This window comes from Anopheles maculipalpis, chromosome 3RL (assembly GCF_943734695.1).
Source record: "Anopheles maculipalpis chromosome 3RL, idAnoMacuDA_375_x, whole genome shotgun sequence".
NCBI lineage: Eukaryota > Metazoa > Arthropoda > Insecta > Diptera > Culicidae > Anopheles > Anopheles maculipalpis.
Window position 1 is genome coordinate 89562140 of NC_064872.1, and position 15961 is coordinate 89578100.

At 44.9% G+C, this 15961-nt stretch overlaps 1 protein-coding gene across 2 annotated transcripts in view; it reads left to right on the forward strand.

Moving 5' to 3' along the window:
* The window catches only part of LOC126562006 (uncharacterized), a 122651-nt gene that overhangs the window by 4514 nt on the left and 102176 nt on the right, over positions 1 to 15961 (forward strand). The gene's annotated exons all lie outside the window — the stretch shown is intronic.

Genomic DNA, 15961 nt, shown 5'->3' on the forward strand with positions numbered 1-15961 from the left:
CAAACGTGAAGCAATAAAAGAACAGAAAACAATGTTCGGCGCTTATCCATGTTTGGTTAAAAAGAGGTTCCTTTTTTGTAAGTGTGCCTTAAACCGTAATAATTATGTCAAAAGTAACATAAAAATTAATAAATATTTAATTAATAAATACGATACGCGATAAATCTTGTACCGAGCAAGTTGATTAACGACGACTCAACACGCGTCCCAAGATATATCGTCAGCGCGTTCTTATTATGCAAGAATACCTACATAAACGTACTAATCTCGATTGCCAGAGAAGGCTAGGCTAGGCTTTCAATTGACAATTTGTGCAGCAAGCAATTCTGTTTGTCGTCGTAAACAATCCGCGTTCGTGGAAGTAAAACAAGTTCACGGGCCCAATGTTCAGTTGCATATTGTTTATTGGCGAGAGGCTTCGATGCGGCTTCAGCGCGAAGCGTGGATGACTTCCTTTCCCTTTAACGTGGCTCACCTAGATTAGTAGCAGGTTGTTTAGTGGCAGCAGCAGCAGACATTTTAATACCAAATTGCACAGCCAATAAGACCTGTTGTATAAGACTTTCAAATGGGTATTATCTCACACAGTTACACGGCGTGTATTATTGCATATCTTGGTAGAACTTGAATTGCACTCTGAGTTGAGGTGCTGGATTTGTTGACGTAAATCAGATTAGAGCAAGTTGTGGGCTATAAAGCAAGAGCAAGAGTGTGTACGGAAACGACTTATACAAATTGAAATATCTTATAAAATATTTAATGAAGTGCTTTGAGCTTTGTTGGGTAAATAATTTGAAATATAGGACGAGAAAAGAACATGAAAATATTTTTAATCCATTTGGTGAACATTTTATGATTTGAATTGATGATAATTATTTATTTGCTACATTTTACCTTTTGCCATCCTTTACATTCGATTACGATGAGCTCAATTAGCAGAATGTTACAGTGTTTTGCTATAAAAAAAAAACAGAAATGCATCTGGCACTCCTTGTTCGATCCCAAGTGGGCTCGGTATGACCTTCTCCCACTGTGACAGCATTGTTCAACATAAGCATCAAGAGCCCAATAGTAATCGAAGGTTCGTCCCTTGCCTACCCGCGCAGGTGTGTTCTATTTTTGCTGCGGAACGAACCTCGGACACTCGCGCCACTGGTGATCTGGTCAAAGGATAATAAATAAAATTGACATGCGGCAGAGGAATCGATGCGACACTCTTGATCCGCGAACGTACGTGAGTCCACGACGCACAGTAGGTGCATCGGGGGGTTGGGTGGTCCGCCGACGATCATCCACCAGTGGGTAGCGGATGAAAAACCATTAGACAAGTACCTCTACTCAAATGCAACGAACGAACGCATCGTATGGCCATCGATCGACTGCCTCGCGTTACAATGTTGCCGCTCGAGTGAGATTGAGGTGCAATGGTTCGGTTTTATTATTAGCATAACGTGTCGTGCACGATGTGTCTCTCTTTCCACCGGTGTACGAGTGTTCTAAACGACACCGTAACGGCGGCGATCACCCGCGTAATTGCTTGTGATTCAAACCGTTCCGAAAGATAATTAAGTGTGCAGCGCAAAGAAGGAGAGTGGCTGCGATCAAGGCCGCGATCGAACGCGAGTGAAGATGATGTGTGGAATTTGCGCGGAAAGCGCCTTTATTGAAGGTAGACCTTTTGAAGAAACGGTCTTGGATATGAATGGTAGCACTGATGAAGATTGACATGGAGCGATGAAGATGGACATAAGCTTTCATTAACAGTCCCGAAGCCCATTTGTAGATGATCTGTATTGATAAGAAGAATAAAGGGGGGAGGTTATAAGCGAGGTAGACTATCAATAGTTTATTCAATAATTCTGAACATGGTGTAAATGATTTTTCAGACGGCAAATGATGCTTAAAGGATGGAAAAGCGATAGTTATGGAGAAAACGATTACAAACGATGTGCCGTTTCTATCAAACTATAAAGCCGAGGAGAGTGTCCGAAACCCCTTTCCAAGCATTATTGGCCATGACTGTTTAGCGTGAATCAATTTCAACCGCTTAAATTGCGTAACGAAAGTACTTGTAACGCAGTTTTCATTGTTGTCTATTATGCTACTGTAAAGCAGCTATTAATAACAACACAGTTTCAAATTGAATATTAATTCGATCGCGAGAGCCCCCGTCATTATATTGGGCGCAAACTAGAAAAATTGACCAAAACCGGACCACTTAAGGGAAGGAGGCGAAGGTACATGGCACAGGGCAGGGGGGCGTGTGTGCTTGTTGCGTGTTTTACATACCCGAAGATTTGTAATGCTAATTACGGGCAATATTTCATGCCTCGTCATGTCCTGCCTGCTGCAGGGTTGGAGTGTGGTGTAAGCCGTATCGGTCCCAAACAAAAGTGAACGTGAGGAAGTGGAAGTTGCGACGATAAAGAAGGGCTTTTTGGACGATTTAAGCTGACGATACGGTGGCGTACGCGGTTGAACGAAACGGCTCGGTTTTATTTATTCACAGTGGTGTCGTCACAGCGAACGAACCAAAGTGTCGGCCAGAATCGATTAAGGGTTTTCGAAATTCAATGCCACCGGTTAAGCGGACACGCACATTGGAAAAGACGATTTCACCCGTAACTCGTGGCCGGTTGGTTGCTCCGGTTCTGAGTGGCAACGATAGTGGCAAGAAGAGCTTCTTCAAGTCGGCTTTAAAGCCGTGCAGAATAGCAAAAGCAAATTAGTGGCTGGTTTATTGCTGATTGCAATCTGCAGAGGGTTGAAGCTACTGCAAACCACTGCTCCAAGAAGTCATCTCACGGCGTGATAGCGAGATAGAAAGGCTAGTTATGCTGTCAGCTTCTATACGCTCCCGGTCTGTGTGGTGAATTATGATTGACAGTAGAATCGCGCGCCCGGCAGATGGAGCCACTGCGAGCTGTCAAACTTCAGAGCAGAAGTATCAGTGTTGCCAATTAGAGTAGGCTTATGATTATTGTGTGATCGTGTTTTGTCATGTTTTGAAGCTGCTGTCGTTGTTGTACGGCCGAGCGGATTTAATCACTGAATGAAAGAAGCTGACAACGACCGACAGCTGTGGATTGAAGACTACGCGGGGCTGATGGACAAGCGCAAGTCACGAGTTAGTAACGAACGTATTTAAAAATATCCACTTCGTCGCGGCGTTGGGTGACAAAATCAGGCGCCCATTCGTTGCCCGTCGGTTGACTTTGCGAGTTGGGGTAGGAGTCCTAGTATCTCGTGTCGGTTTCAACTGTCTCCTCCCCTGTGGGTTCTAATTGAATGGACGAAAGAGTTCAATACCGCGCGGCGTTCTGTTGTGGCCACAGAAACTAACATCAGGACTCAGAATCAACAACGTCGTCTAATAGAACATGGACGTTTTGCGAGACAAACGAAAACGAAAACATGGAATCGCCTCTTCCCCCTGGAAGGGGGTGATGGTGCGTGCTGCTGGTCACAGTGGGTGGTGTGGTACGACATTCGTACTTTACAACGTCGCGCGCACTGTCTTATCAGTGGCGTCGTATCTGGTAGAAATTTCACCCGTCCGGACATCCCTTCTCTCTGTCTGCACGGTGCACAACATCGATTGTGCTGTTCGACTTCGTTCGGAACGGACGAGAGACTTCAATGTCCGGGCGTGTGAGGCGTGCGTTTGCAAGCCACTCTTGCCGATACGGCCAGAACACTCACTCGTGTCGGGCCCGCCTGTGCACTAAGGTTCTAGACATCGTGGGTTGACTTATCAAAAAGAAGGTCCTAGTTAGGTGCTGTGTTTTGTTTGCCACGCTCTACACCCACAGCCGCACGGGAAAGTGTGGTCCAGAAACTGATTTACAACCCTACTTCGTCCGGTCTGGGGTTGCATTTTGTCTGTTTTGATGAAAATTTAATTGGCTTACGATTTGCTTTGAACTTCGGTGCCAGAGCGTCGTGTGGCTAGAGCCGTTGGCTAGTTTCGAGCATGGCAGGCAAATGGACCGATGTCGTTGACCTCCCACCGTAGGTCCAGGTTGGATAGATTAACAACTTCGCGACAAGAGTCCACAAAGTGTCGGGGGAGCTCTGGTCAACACAGCTGTGAGTTGAAGAGCGGTTAAGCGAGCAAGCAACGTCCAATGATACGATAAGCACAGGAAAAAAACATGAAACACAAAGCACTCTCGGGATCGGATGTCGTCTGACCACCTCTGGGGCGGGGGGTTAAACATGCAATCCTCCCGGTGGGGTGGTAGGCTCATCGGATAGCGATTTCGCACGGTTTGCGCAACAATCGCCAAAAAGGCTGATGGCTACCGAGAGTTGAAAGGGAACGGTGTTGTTTTAATTAACATTTACTTTTCCTTTTGCACTGTGCAACTGATGCTGATGGCTTCGTTTACATCTGCTCAATTATTCGGGCTTGTGATTTAAATCGTGGATTGGTAAAGTGGGCATTGTGACTTGTTGGGATTAGGGATTGGTTGGACATTATCTAAGTAAATTATTTTCTCATTATAATTGTTGTTTTGTGTGGATTTTGGATGGTTGTTTTTGGTGAAGTATCTTTGAACATTTGTTCGAGTTGACTTAGTTTGTTTGGCGAGTTCGGCGAGTTCTCGAGTTGGCGAGTTCCGAGTAGCTTGGCTGAATTTATTCAATATTTTAGAATTTTGAAAAAATACTTTGCTATCACGATTTTATTATCCGAAGATGGTTTTCAAGGATCTTTTTCTTGGGGATGCTTCCAAGGATTTCTTGTAAAAGTTTTTTTTACGATTTGATTGATTTTTCCTTAACGAAGTAAACATGCCATGCTAGTAAATACGTAGCTTAACTTAGAGGATGTCTTTGACAAAATAAATTATGCAATCGAATGCAAATTGCATCATACATCAGAGTCATCAAAGACCACATACTAAAGCCTCAATTTTGGAAATTGGACACCATAAAAACAAATCAAATTAAATATTTTCTCGTTACTTGTTCAACACATCTTTTGTTTTCGATACTTATCTACGATGAAATCCACTCATACTCGTTAAGATATGAAGTGGATTATTTCATGCTTAAACTCATAAAAAAACTCTACCTTTTTGCCGCTGTTGACATTGACAAATCTACCCATCAAGATCATAAAACATACAGTACCGTTTTAAGACCACTTTCTGTCACCGTTCGTTAATTGTCGATCTCTGATTTTAAAGCTTTAACATGAAGTTATAAAATATAATTTCGAGTATATCTACCAATTTAAATCATTCACGTCGCGCTCTAAGATGTTTCCTGATACGTTCGCTTTTTATTACTCCATATTTTCCATTTTTCATGGGAAGCGCGCTTGCTGGAGCATGATTTACTACAATCCTCCCAGTGCGGTTGCACTGCTGCACATTTTTGCATCATCCAAATATCTCGTTGTGCTGCAGTTTGATTTGGCTGAAAGCTTTTATCGCGTTCGTTAGGAAAGGGTTTCATCAGTCGAAAATCAACCTCCGAATCATAATCCGTACCGAACGTACCGGTGCCACTTAAATTGTTCGGGTTGAAAAAGATTGATAATTCTCCCGCTGGGAGGTGGTTTTTTTTCGGGTACCCTTAATGGTTTCCTCGGTTCGTAAAAAGGTAGCATTTTGTTTTCCATAATCAGTGTAGCGTTTTATAGCAATTTTGTAAAGTGAACGAGCGTGTCGCCGATGGAGGAAACACACGGAAAAGTAGTTGTGTGGTATCAGGTCGCAATCCGAGTGAAAATATTGGTGCGCCATTAACGCCAGTCCACGCGTATCATTATCAAATCATAATCAAGATCAGCTCAACGGGATTGCGTATAGAGCTGTGTCGTGTCATCTTTACACCAGCTGCGTCCACACATGGTGACGTGTGACGTGGTGGGCACACTGCTTTTGCTTTCGATCATACATTTTTCCGTCTCTCGTTTGAAGGGTTGTCTGCAGCTTCAGCTAGCTGTATCGATCGTTAGCGACAGAGGGCAAACGGAGACTTTTCCTTTCGCAGAGGTGTAACAATTTCAAGTGGTTTCCTTGTTTGCAGTGGGACCTCCAGGGAAGGCATTTTCCTCGCGCAAAACGATTAAAACCACATTAATCGTGACTGTTTGTGCACCGACTGTTGTGTGTTCACGACACGGAAACGAGATTTTTTCCTTCGCACCCTTCGGAAAATTGTTTTGGACCATCAAATTTCAATTTTCAAACTTCGTTTCGATCGGCCTAAATGTGTGGCCTGGGGGGAATCGCAACGGTACTCTGGTGCATGCATAACAAAGTTACGCGCGATCGAATGCATCGTGTGATTGGCTGTGAATGGCTGTGATCCGTAAGTGCAGCGAAACCAGATGACAGACACGGGTAGTAACACACTTTTCCGTGTGTGTGTCGCAGTTGGTTGATTCCTTTGGGGGGAGCCAAGCTTTACCCCTAAAATTACTTTCTCCGTTAATTATGGTTTTCGATCGTTTTGTTTCCCCTTTCTTGGGAGCATCACAGCTCGTTGATTTCCATGTGGAAAATAAGACAGTTAATTTTAAAGGAGAAAAAAGGAGGAAAACACTCAAAATAATCTCTTTGGACAGTCGCGTTTATTTATGTTTGAAAAAATTATCTTTCACCTGAATTCTACATTTTACCAATCGTGCGATTTTGCTTCAGTTCGTCACGTGATGATTCAATTAGTTCAACCACCCATGGGTTTTGTCTGACTTGACATAGCCGCAACCGTTACGCAAACACATCCCTATCGCAAAAGGTAATAGCACCGCGGTGATTTAAATGAATGCCCAAGAAACGAACCCCCCCCCTCCGATTTCGCTTCATCACTAATCAATCGACACGTGCTTTCGAGTTTAATATTTTCATTTAACGCGCCTTTCCGACCTGAACTGTCCTTATCGAACGGCAAGCTGTTTGTTGGCCAACGTTTAAGATAATTGAGGGCAATTTTCGATCCTCCCGTGGTCGTCCGTAAATGGTTTTGGCATGCCGATGATCGCGGGTACGCGTTCCAGAAGCAGTGCACTATCCGTTTGGCTACTGTTACATGAGTGTTTTCTGTGTATTTTTTTCCGCTTCTTCGCTGTAAATAGTACCCTTGGGGTGAAGCTTTTACCCTCACGTTAGCGAGAACGATGAAGACGTAATGTCGATGGTGGTGTGTGGTAATAATTGCTTTCGTTCAAAATGACACCGTTTTTTTTTGGGTGATTGTAAAGGATAGCAAGGGCGGGGCGGGGCGGGGGGGGGGGGGACCATTCCTAAATTAATTTCCAACACGTTTATGCAACTCTTGGTAGTGTACTTCAATGGGGAAGCTAATTAGAATCACAAAAACTGCATACAAATAAAGTTCGAGAGTTGTCCCTGTCCCCAGGCTCGTTAATGTCAATATTGGTAGCGTGCAAAGTGCAAACAAGTAAACCATCATTGCGGACATAATTGAAGAAGGTCGCACAGGTTGGTGATTCATATGCCAAACGATCACATCGACACGACATCGATCGTATCGAACCGTAATCTCCCAAGACAGGAAAAAATACAGACACACACACACACACACACACACACACACACACACACACACACACACACACACACACACACACACACACACACACACACACACACACACAATGTACATAATTTGTCCATTGTGGTTGACTACGCACCCGAACGGCGGTTGTGTGGTGTGATAATAATTTAAACACTCAGTTGCTGTTGCTGTTATTGCGTCGATCGTAGGCCAATTTGCTCACTCATTCACCTGTACCGACCCTGTCACTGTCGAGGGTTCGTCGCTTGACGTTTGGGGCAAGTTTTTTGTTCTCCTGAGATTACGTCTGCTCGTGAAAGTTTCTTCTCGCGAGACGAACTTTGGAGAGAGATGTATTGATCATCATTTCGAGTCGATCGTGGAGAAGGGGAGAAGTGTTGTTTGGTGGGCGAACCTTGCCAAACTGGCCAACTGCAAATGCAGCGAAACAAGGCCGACGGGTCGATCGGAAAATTGCGCCGTCAACGAGCCATGAGACATATGCATGAAAGTTTAGTACGGCATTCGGGTAAGGTCAGCCGGCAATAGCCATCGGGCATATGTGACGAGCTCTTGTGTTTTGGTGAGGGTTCAGGAAACGTAACGAAACAAAACAACAAAGGTGCAGTAGCCGGACAGAACCGGTAGGTCTTGTTGTAGAAAATTCGTGTAGATGAAATCATCACCTCGGAGGTGAGCAGGATACTCACCTCAACCGCTTCTCATGCTGTCCAGTTTGGTGAGCTTAGTGGACGAGAAAACGAGATTTGCATGTTTAAAAATCGTATCACCGTGGGTCAAGGTAAGCGATACGATGCGTGCGTGCGTGGATAACAGGTTAGATAACACGGAGGGTGACATTCATGGAGAAACAATGTCAAAACTATTAAAAAATTAACTTTTTTATTCAACCAAAAACTATTAAATAATCAGAAAGAAATAACACAATTTACATATGCAGCCACACACTTCGGTTGAAATTTTCCCAAAAAAATAATGAGGACAAACCGAGAGACGCCACCTGTGTGACGCAAGAGGCAATAAAAAAACCTCATCATCATCATAATGCTAAGCGCACAACATCCGCCGTCCATGCTGACCCACTGTGCAAGCAGCAACTCTCGGAGCAAGAGGTTCTTTCGCTGAAGATGGGTGTTGAATTGATGGTAATGGGCAACCAAATTATGGGACGAACAGCTATTTACGGCAGCAAGCAGCGAGAAAGAAGGGCCAAGTATGGGGTTGTTTAATTTTTTTTGTCCGCCCGCTTCTATATCCATAAACTCATAAAATTCAATCAATATTCCAGGTCTGTGGTTTGCGAACGGGATCATCGATATTTGTGATTTATTTGTGATTGGCAAAAAAAAAAATCACAGTGAAGTGAAAGTTGGGCGAACTTTTGTGGTTGGCGCAACCTCAACGACACATTTATTCCTGCTGATGTGGGGTAACCAACCACCTTCTCGATCATATTTTTCGTGCTTATTTTTAGAGCCGATGAGCAGACGAAAATCGAGCTGCAGCAGAGTGGTTGTACACACAGACGAACAAGCGAATAAATCAAAGAATTTTATAACCAATCGAAGAAAAAGGGAAGATTATCTCTTGCGCAAGAAAACTAAGAGAAGGTGGACAAACGATTTTTTTTCTGCCAAGGTGACAAGTAGCGTGTAATTTATTGTCGCTACATTCTTCGCGCGCGCGCGCCTATTGAGTAAGCACCATCTTGCGCACAGCTCGTGCAGCAATTAAGCTTACAAATGTAAGCAACTTAGCGAGTACAGATTGGAACGTGTGCCGATTGAGATCTTCGTAGGGAGATAAATAATTAGACGGAACGAACGGAAAAACCAGATAGCGGGCGATTATAGAAGGGGAAAATTCTAGCTCCTTTTTTGCAGCCTCTTTTTCCCCATTCGCTCTGTGGGTGGTTTGTGGATGATCGGTGGGAGGCAGGAAAAGAAGGAAGGATGATATGTTGCTGTTTAATTCTACCGTAAAGCAAGCATCGATCTTCGACTGCTAAAAGCAAGCAGAATGGTACGCGAAATTCAATACGCGATAAAAGAAACGACACACACCTTCCTGCTGAAGATGCATCGTTTGTGATGCATTGCATGCCGTCGGTCGGCAAATCTGAGACGAATCGGCATCGACACCAACGCAACCCCAGCCGTAACAGTAATGTAAATTGTTTAATTGTACTTAATTAAATTGTTCGCTGGCCGGTGTGAGTGGGCTTCCACGTTGATTCCTGTTTTTTTTGTACATGCTAAGAGTACTCTTTCCGAGAATGATTGTGGCTATCCTACGATCTAAGGCTACCAAGAGGACGATGGCCCCAAAAGCGGCCCTAGATGTGTGCGATAAATTAGTGACCGTTTCGCGTTGTGCGAAAGCGATTCCACCGTTCGCGACACAATAAAAACATGCGCCAGGCATTCTGTGCGTGGTAAGCAACGGGCTGGAAGAGTGGGCACCGTGTTGCGAGAGAGGGATATTGTATTTTTATCGCTGGTTTAAAAATATCCCTAAGAGGCGAGGCGCAACTTCAGCAAGAACACACACACCCGGAGTGGATGATTTTTCACCATTTATCAGCAATTTTTCCAACCCCTGCTTTCCCTGGCTAATCCCTGGCGCGCGCTCTCGAGTGGCATCAACAAAGCCTCATCATCTATACCGCCGGTTGTTGATCGGAGCATTGTCGATTGATTCTTTTTAAAGCGTTGTGTCCGGGTCTGTTGCTCCAACCGTGCAGGGCGGAACCGAACGCGGATCGATTGGTGGCCACGGTGGCAGCAGTCTTTTTCAAGTGAGGATTTACAATAGACATTAAAAATTTCTACACGAGAACAAAACACTCACCATGCCTGAATGCCTTCCGAAAGGAAGGGTGGCTTTGTGGTGCTCGGAATCTGTTGTGTCCCTCGGGGGAAGACTTTCGTTATTGACGTTTACAGTCGGTACGACCTTGCTGCATTTTTTTAAATCGTGGCTGCTCTTTGAGCTGCACTCGAACGGTGGTGGTGCATTCTCGGGTGGAGTCTGATTGATCTGAATCCCTTGGGCGAATCTGCGTCAATCCTTGTCCCGGTATTTTTGTACGATAGAATGTTGCTGCGCTGTGTGGAGTGTCGGGAAGAACGCAAATAATGGAAGTTCATTAAGGGGCAGTTTATTCTTGCGATCGTGATGGATGTCGCGAACAAGATCGGGTCTTTGCAAAGAATGCTACTAAATTGTGACAATAAGATCGCGAAACACGCTTAGGTTAGAATTCATGTACGTAAGAATGATCCGGGGGGAAACTTTACAAATTACTATCAACACCTGGCATGTGTTCCAGCTTCTTGAGCAAAGGGGTATAGATTAATCGTGTTCAAATTGACACATAAACCTGTGACTCAATCGAACGCCATCCCGTCAGTGATCCTCTGTCCAATGTTCTGCAATTGATGATGGATTCACTGGACATTCCAGACCGATGACACTACTGAAGCTATTTACGGACCCGTTTGTCAATGGTGGTGCAGTAATTTCTTGCCATTAATGCCAAGTCCTTTTTATGCGCGATTCCAATGAGGTGTAAAGTGGATGCAATTTTATTCTTTACCCAACATTAAGGATTAACATTTGTATTCCCCTGGCGAGATTTACAATCTCAACAACCTGTCTAGGAAAGGGATGAACCGTTCGATACTTCAACCAGCTTCCGACCAGAGCTTCGCAAACAGTGCAATTGGTATTAATGTCGAGAAATCGATCAATACAGACACACGCGAATCAGGTACGATCGAAGTGCAATCAATCTCGTTCGGTGTGAGATGAAGCGTTTCATTTGCACACGCTGATGGAGAGGATTAAAGGTAAAGTTGGCAAGACTTTTATTTTCAGTCAGCACGATTCTTCGATGCACTTTTTTCCCTTTCCTGAGGATGATTCCTTTTTGGTCTTCTTTCGTTTCATCTACCTGTAATTGGGATTTTATTTTACAACAGTTTTACATGACGCTTTAAATTCTTGATGCGTTGATTGTGTAGGGTTTGAAGAGTAATGATCGTACTACTTGATTGGATGCAATCGTTTATAGTATACACGACAGTGGGAATTCAATTATCCGCCATCACACTACCATTGCAATTATCCTGCAAGAAGGCGTTTATGAGCCGGAGTTTAAGGGCTTAATAGCTAGCTAATGCAGCTCATCTTAATTTGCATGATAGCGAATGCTATTTAAAATTAAAGATCACATGCAGATGGCTTTTTTCCTCGTTGAATACGCGAGTTTCTTTATTCCAAAATAGCTACCTAGTCCTCCTGCAATGCTGTGGACGGCCCTAAGAAAAACCTTTGTTTGCAGTGAATCAAGTAAATCATAAAGAACAAATGAAAACGAACTCTAAGCATGGATCCTTTTGCAGCTGATATCCCAATCACCATCGTTGATTTCCCTTTTTGGTGTGGAATTTATTCTGGGCGCTTTCACTCGGCCTGATCTCCGATATGATGCAATGGGGTTCGTCGCTTGTTGCTCGTTCCAAGGAGAGTTGGGTGCGCTACTTGTTTTCGAAAACTAAAATTGTTTCCCGCTGTGAAATAAAGAGTTTGTTCTGTGTGTTGTGGCCCCGTTCGCTACAGGAACCATGCACCGTTTGCATGATATGCAATAGATTATTGCCCTGACGTGAGCAAATAGTGCGAACAAAGGTTTTCTGGATGAAGGAATGCCTACAAGGTTCACTGGGGCGTAGAAGGGCGTATTCTATTATGGAAAAGGAACAGGATTAGCATAAAACTTCAACTACATAAAACCGTTTCATTTTTCTGGCGAAACATAAACCGACACTTTACTAGAATTGGGCATTTTTCCTTCGAGGGATTATGTCAATCCGTCCGCGGTTGGTAGTAGAAACACTTTCGATCGTAGAGGGATAAAAAGGCATCGAACCTCCAAGGGGCTACCTTTGCCGTTTGGGGGTGTGGCGCACCAAATAAGCTTACGATAAATGACAGCCACCCTTAAAAGCTTCCTCTGTTTTTCCGCGCTTCGGATTATATTTCGAGTGCGCGACGGCGTCGGCTTCTTATGATCCCCGACACGCTCGATCTCTGGCACTCAATATAAAAAGTCTTGCGCACATGTAAATACACATACAGCGTCAGTGTCCACTTTTCGCAAAAATAAACTTCACCACCCGTGTGCCGGGTTTGAAATTCCTTCTGGATCGGTCGTTTTAATCGTTTTGCCGCGGAACGTCGGTCGGCGAAAGTGATTAATCATGCAATCTAGCACACTTGCAGCAGGCGCTGAACCAACCAGTGGAGCTGGGCAGTGACTGTCGAGCCGGAGATCGTGCACACATTTGCGAACCAAAAGAAGGAAGTTAATAAAAGCAAACATGCAATAAAATAATAGTCGCCAGTCGTATATTACACCGTGAAAATAGGGGGATTTGCCGAGGTGAAGTCACTTGGTTAGCGAAACAATGGTGGTCCGTATGGGGATTTAATTAATTTCATTTTGATTGAAGTCAAAGGTGAGAGGCGCCGGGCCGGGCCAGGCTCAGCGCGCAAGTCCCACCGAGACAAAGACATTTGCCCCGAAGGAAGGATAATGTAGACAGGAACGCTACTTGAAGGATTCACGTTGTGGCTTTGGAAGCCTCGTTTGGATGCGATTCATGCGTGCAAGCCGATTTATTGGAAGTATGTTTTAGGCTTGGTATGCTGTGAAGTGCTTAGCAGTAGACCGTGCAGTGGCCATTCGTGTAACAACATATTGGTGATGGTGATCATGTGCAGCATGATCATGAGAGCTCTTCGTGCAGTGTGGACTGGGAGTCATCCATGATGCTATTGGAATGTCGAAAGGCCACCCTTTTTGGTTGCTCTGGACGATAAAGTTCTTGACCAATGTGCGTACCCGTTGCGTACAGTTTACATAAATGTTTAAAAAAATCTCTTTGTGACCATAAATTACCCAAGAAGAGCCATTCGATATCACCCCTAGGTGACCCTCAGTCATGGGCATAACCTGTGTGGGATTATTGGAGTAAAAATAGCGAATAGCATGACGAAGGTTAGGGACAATTCTTCTTCGTTTTTTCTCCTTCTTTTGGGATAGTCTAAGGTTATCGGGGGAGCAGAATCGTTCGGAATGTTGGCGAGGGACCTGTTGCACAAAGTTTCATTCGCTTGAGTCTCCTTCCTATACGCGGTTAAAAATGGTCCAAGAAATAATGACCATCATTCGAGTTCGGGCTTACTTGTGACAAAACCTCTCCGGCGGAAGAGGAAGCCAACGAACTCCAAAGTGAGTCACAGCCTCTCTAGCAACTGAAACATAAATTATCGACCCTAGCATAACTCACTACACTTCGATAGTTGAGTGGATAATTCAATATGTATGTACGGTTCGTGCGGCTTCCTTCCCTTCCCCATTGCGTACACCTGAAGACAGCAAGACATGCTCACGACCTTTTGCAAAGGGTCCACAAACGTTATGTCCGAACGTACGTACGAACGGTCAGTAGCGCGCACGGGCCCCTACTATCGATCCCCCCCTTATTCAACCTTGTCCCGTGTCCTTTCATGGCAACAGTTGCTCTACGACGGGGGGTGGTAATGGAAGAAAGCACTATCTGTCCCCAACCCGTGTATATGCCGTGGGTGTGTCAGGCGCCTTTTGCATGTTTATTGACTTGTGTGGGGCAGTCGATTTTGTTCGTCCTCTTTCTTTCTCTCTCGCTCCAGCTCTTTGTTGAAGCTGGCACAAGTTTTATGTTTTTATTATTTTAAATAAATCGTTACAAGACGGGCCAGGTCGCAAAGGGTCGCGCACCAGTGTTTGACCAGTGTTCTTTTGCTTGTGGAGCGCCCTGCTCCACAGCTGTCGAGTATGTTACGAGCGTGCGAGGGGGATTAATATATCTTTTTTCCTTTCAAGCGTGTCTTGATCGCTTAGAACCTTTTCATCGCAAAATCAGCAACGTATTGAATCCAGAGCACGTGCCATTACCGATGTTTCGTTGGGCATATAGAGTTACGCTTTGACTTGAACTTATATTTTTAGTATTTTTGAAGAAATGTTTTTAAGGATGTGATGAAATTCTGAAATGCTCGAAAAAATAAGACTTTATAGGATTTCTATAGCAGCAAACAGTTGGATCTCTCTGCACCGAGGTAAACCATCAAGCCAGTGCATTGTTTCTCGCTTCGAAATAGGGAAACATTGGCCCCATTCGCCTGAGGGAAACATTGGCTTTTATGGATTTTATGATCTTTACGTGGTAAGCCTCCTGCACCTTCTGCAGCTTTACCCGGTGGGATTAGAACAAATAGACATTATGCTGTGGCTCCTGCAATACTTGAGCTTCCTTGAAATCCACCGTACCTGCCGGGCGTAGACACCGTACCTCTTTGACGGTCATGGTCCACCAGTCAATCACCGATGGATCACGAAGTGATGGAGGCACTGTGGCATGTCAGACATGCGGCCCACGATCGACTAACGTGACGAATTACGCGTCCCTGGTTGGTTAGTTGTTTGATTTTCAGTCAACGCCTTCAACGAAACCAGCAGCCATCAAGATATCCTGACGCTGTTCCATCTTTGGTCCCCGCAGTAGTATCCTGCTGACGTACTTTGTTACTTGCGGAATCATGCCGGATAGAGTAAGGTGTGTGTTCGGCAAAGTGCCAGAACCAAGCTATCAAAAGGGATCAATCTACCCAGCGTGCACACGACGAACGAACCCAAACGGTGGTCGCCTTTTCGTAGGTCGTACCGTGCAAATCGTGACGCACCAAAGCTCGACGGTCGCGTCCTACGTCAAAGCGAATTTTATTCCCCAAGGGGACACACGCGTAGAAGCCCTTGCAAGCAATTAGCTACGGTTTTTGATAAACGAGTACGATTTGGTTGGTTCGTTGTAGAGAGAACTGATGTTTGTGGCGTGTCAAGCGGCCTGGAGTCTCAGCACGCCCCCGAGCACGATTTAGGAGATATATGGGAAAAAACAGTCAGTTTTGCTCTCTGCTACCACGTTGTGTGTGTTTATTATGCATCGGGAGATCTTGGTGGTTCTTCTCGGGCCGACATCTAGTGATCGTGCCAGCCGAAGAACATGTAGATCACCTCCAGAATTCGGTCCACGTCCACGCCGAACGCACGCAACTGATTCGAAACGCGCAGTACGTCCGGATGTTCGGCTACCTCATGGAACACGTCGTGCAGCTCCACGACCATCTGGTGCAGTTCGGCAAACTCGCTGCCGGGCGTAGCGATGAACTGTTGGGCCAGTTGGTACGCTCCATCAATATCGCTCACCGCACGGATCTCGTCCATCATGGCGGACCAGGAACGAGCGTTTCTGCCCGTCGCACGGTTGGCAGCGATCGGTGTAAGTCCCAGCATGGC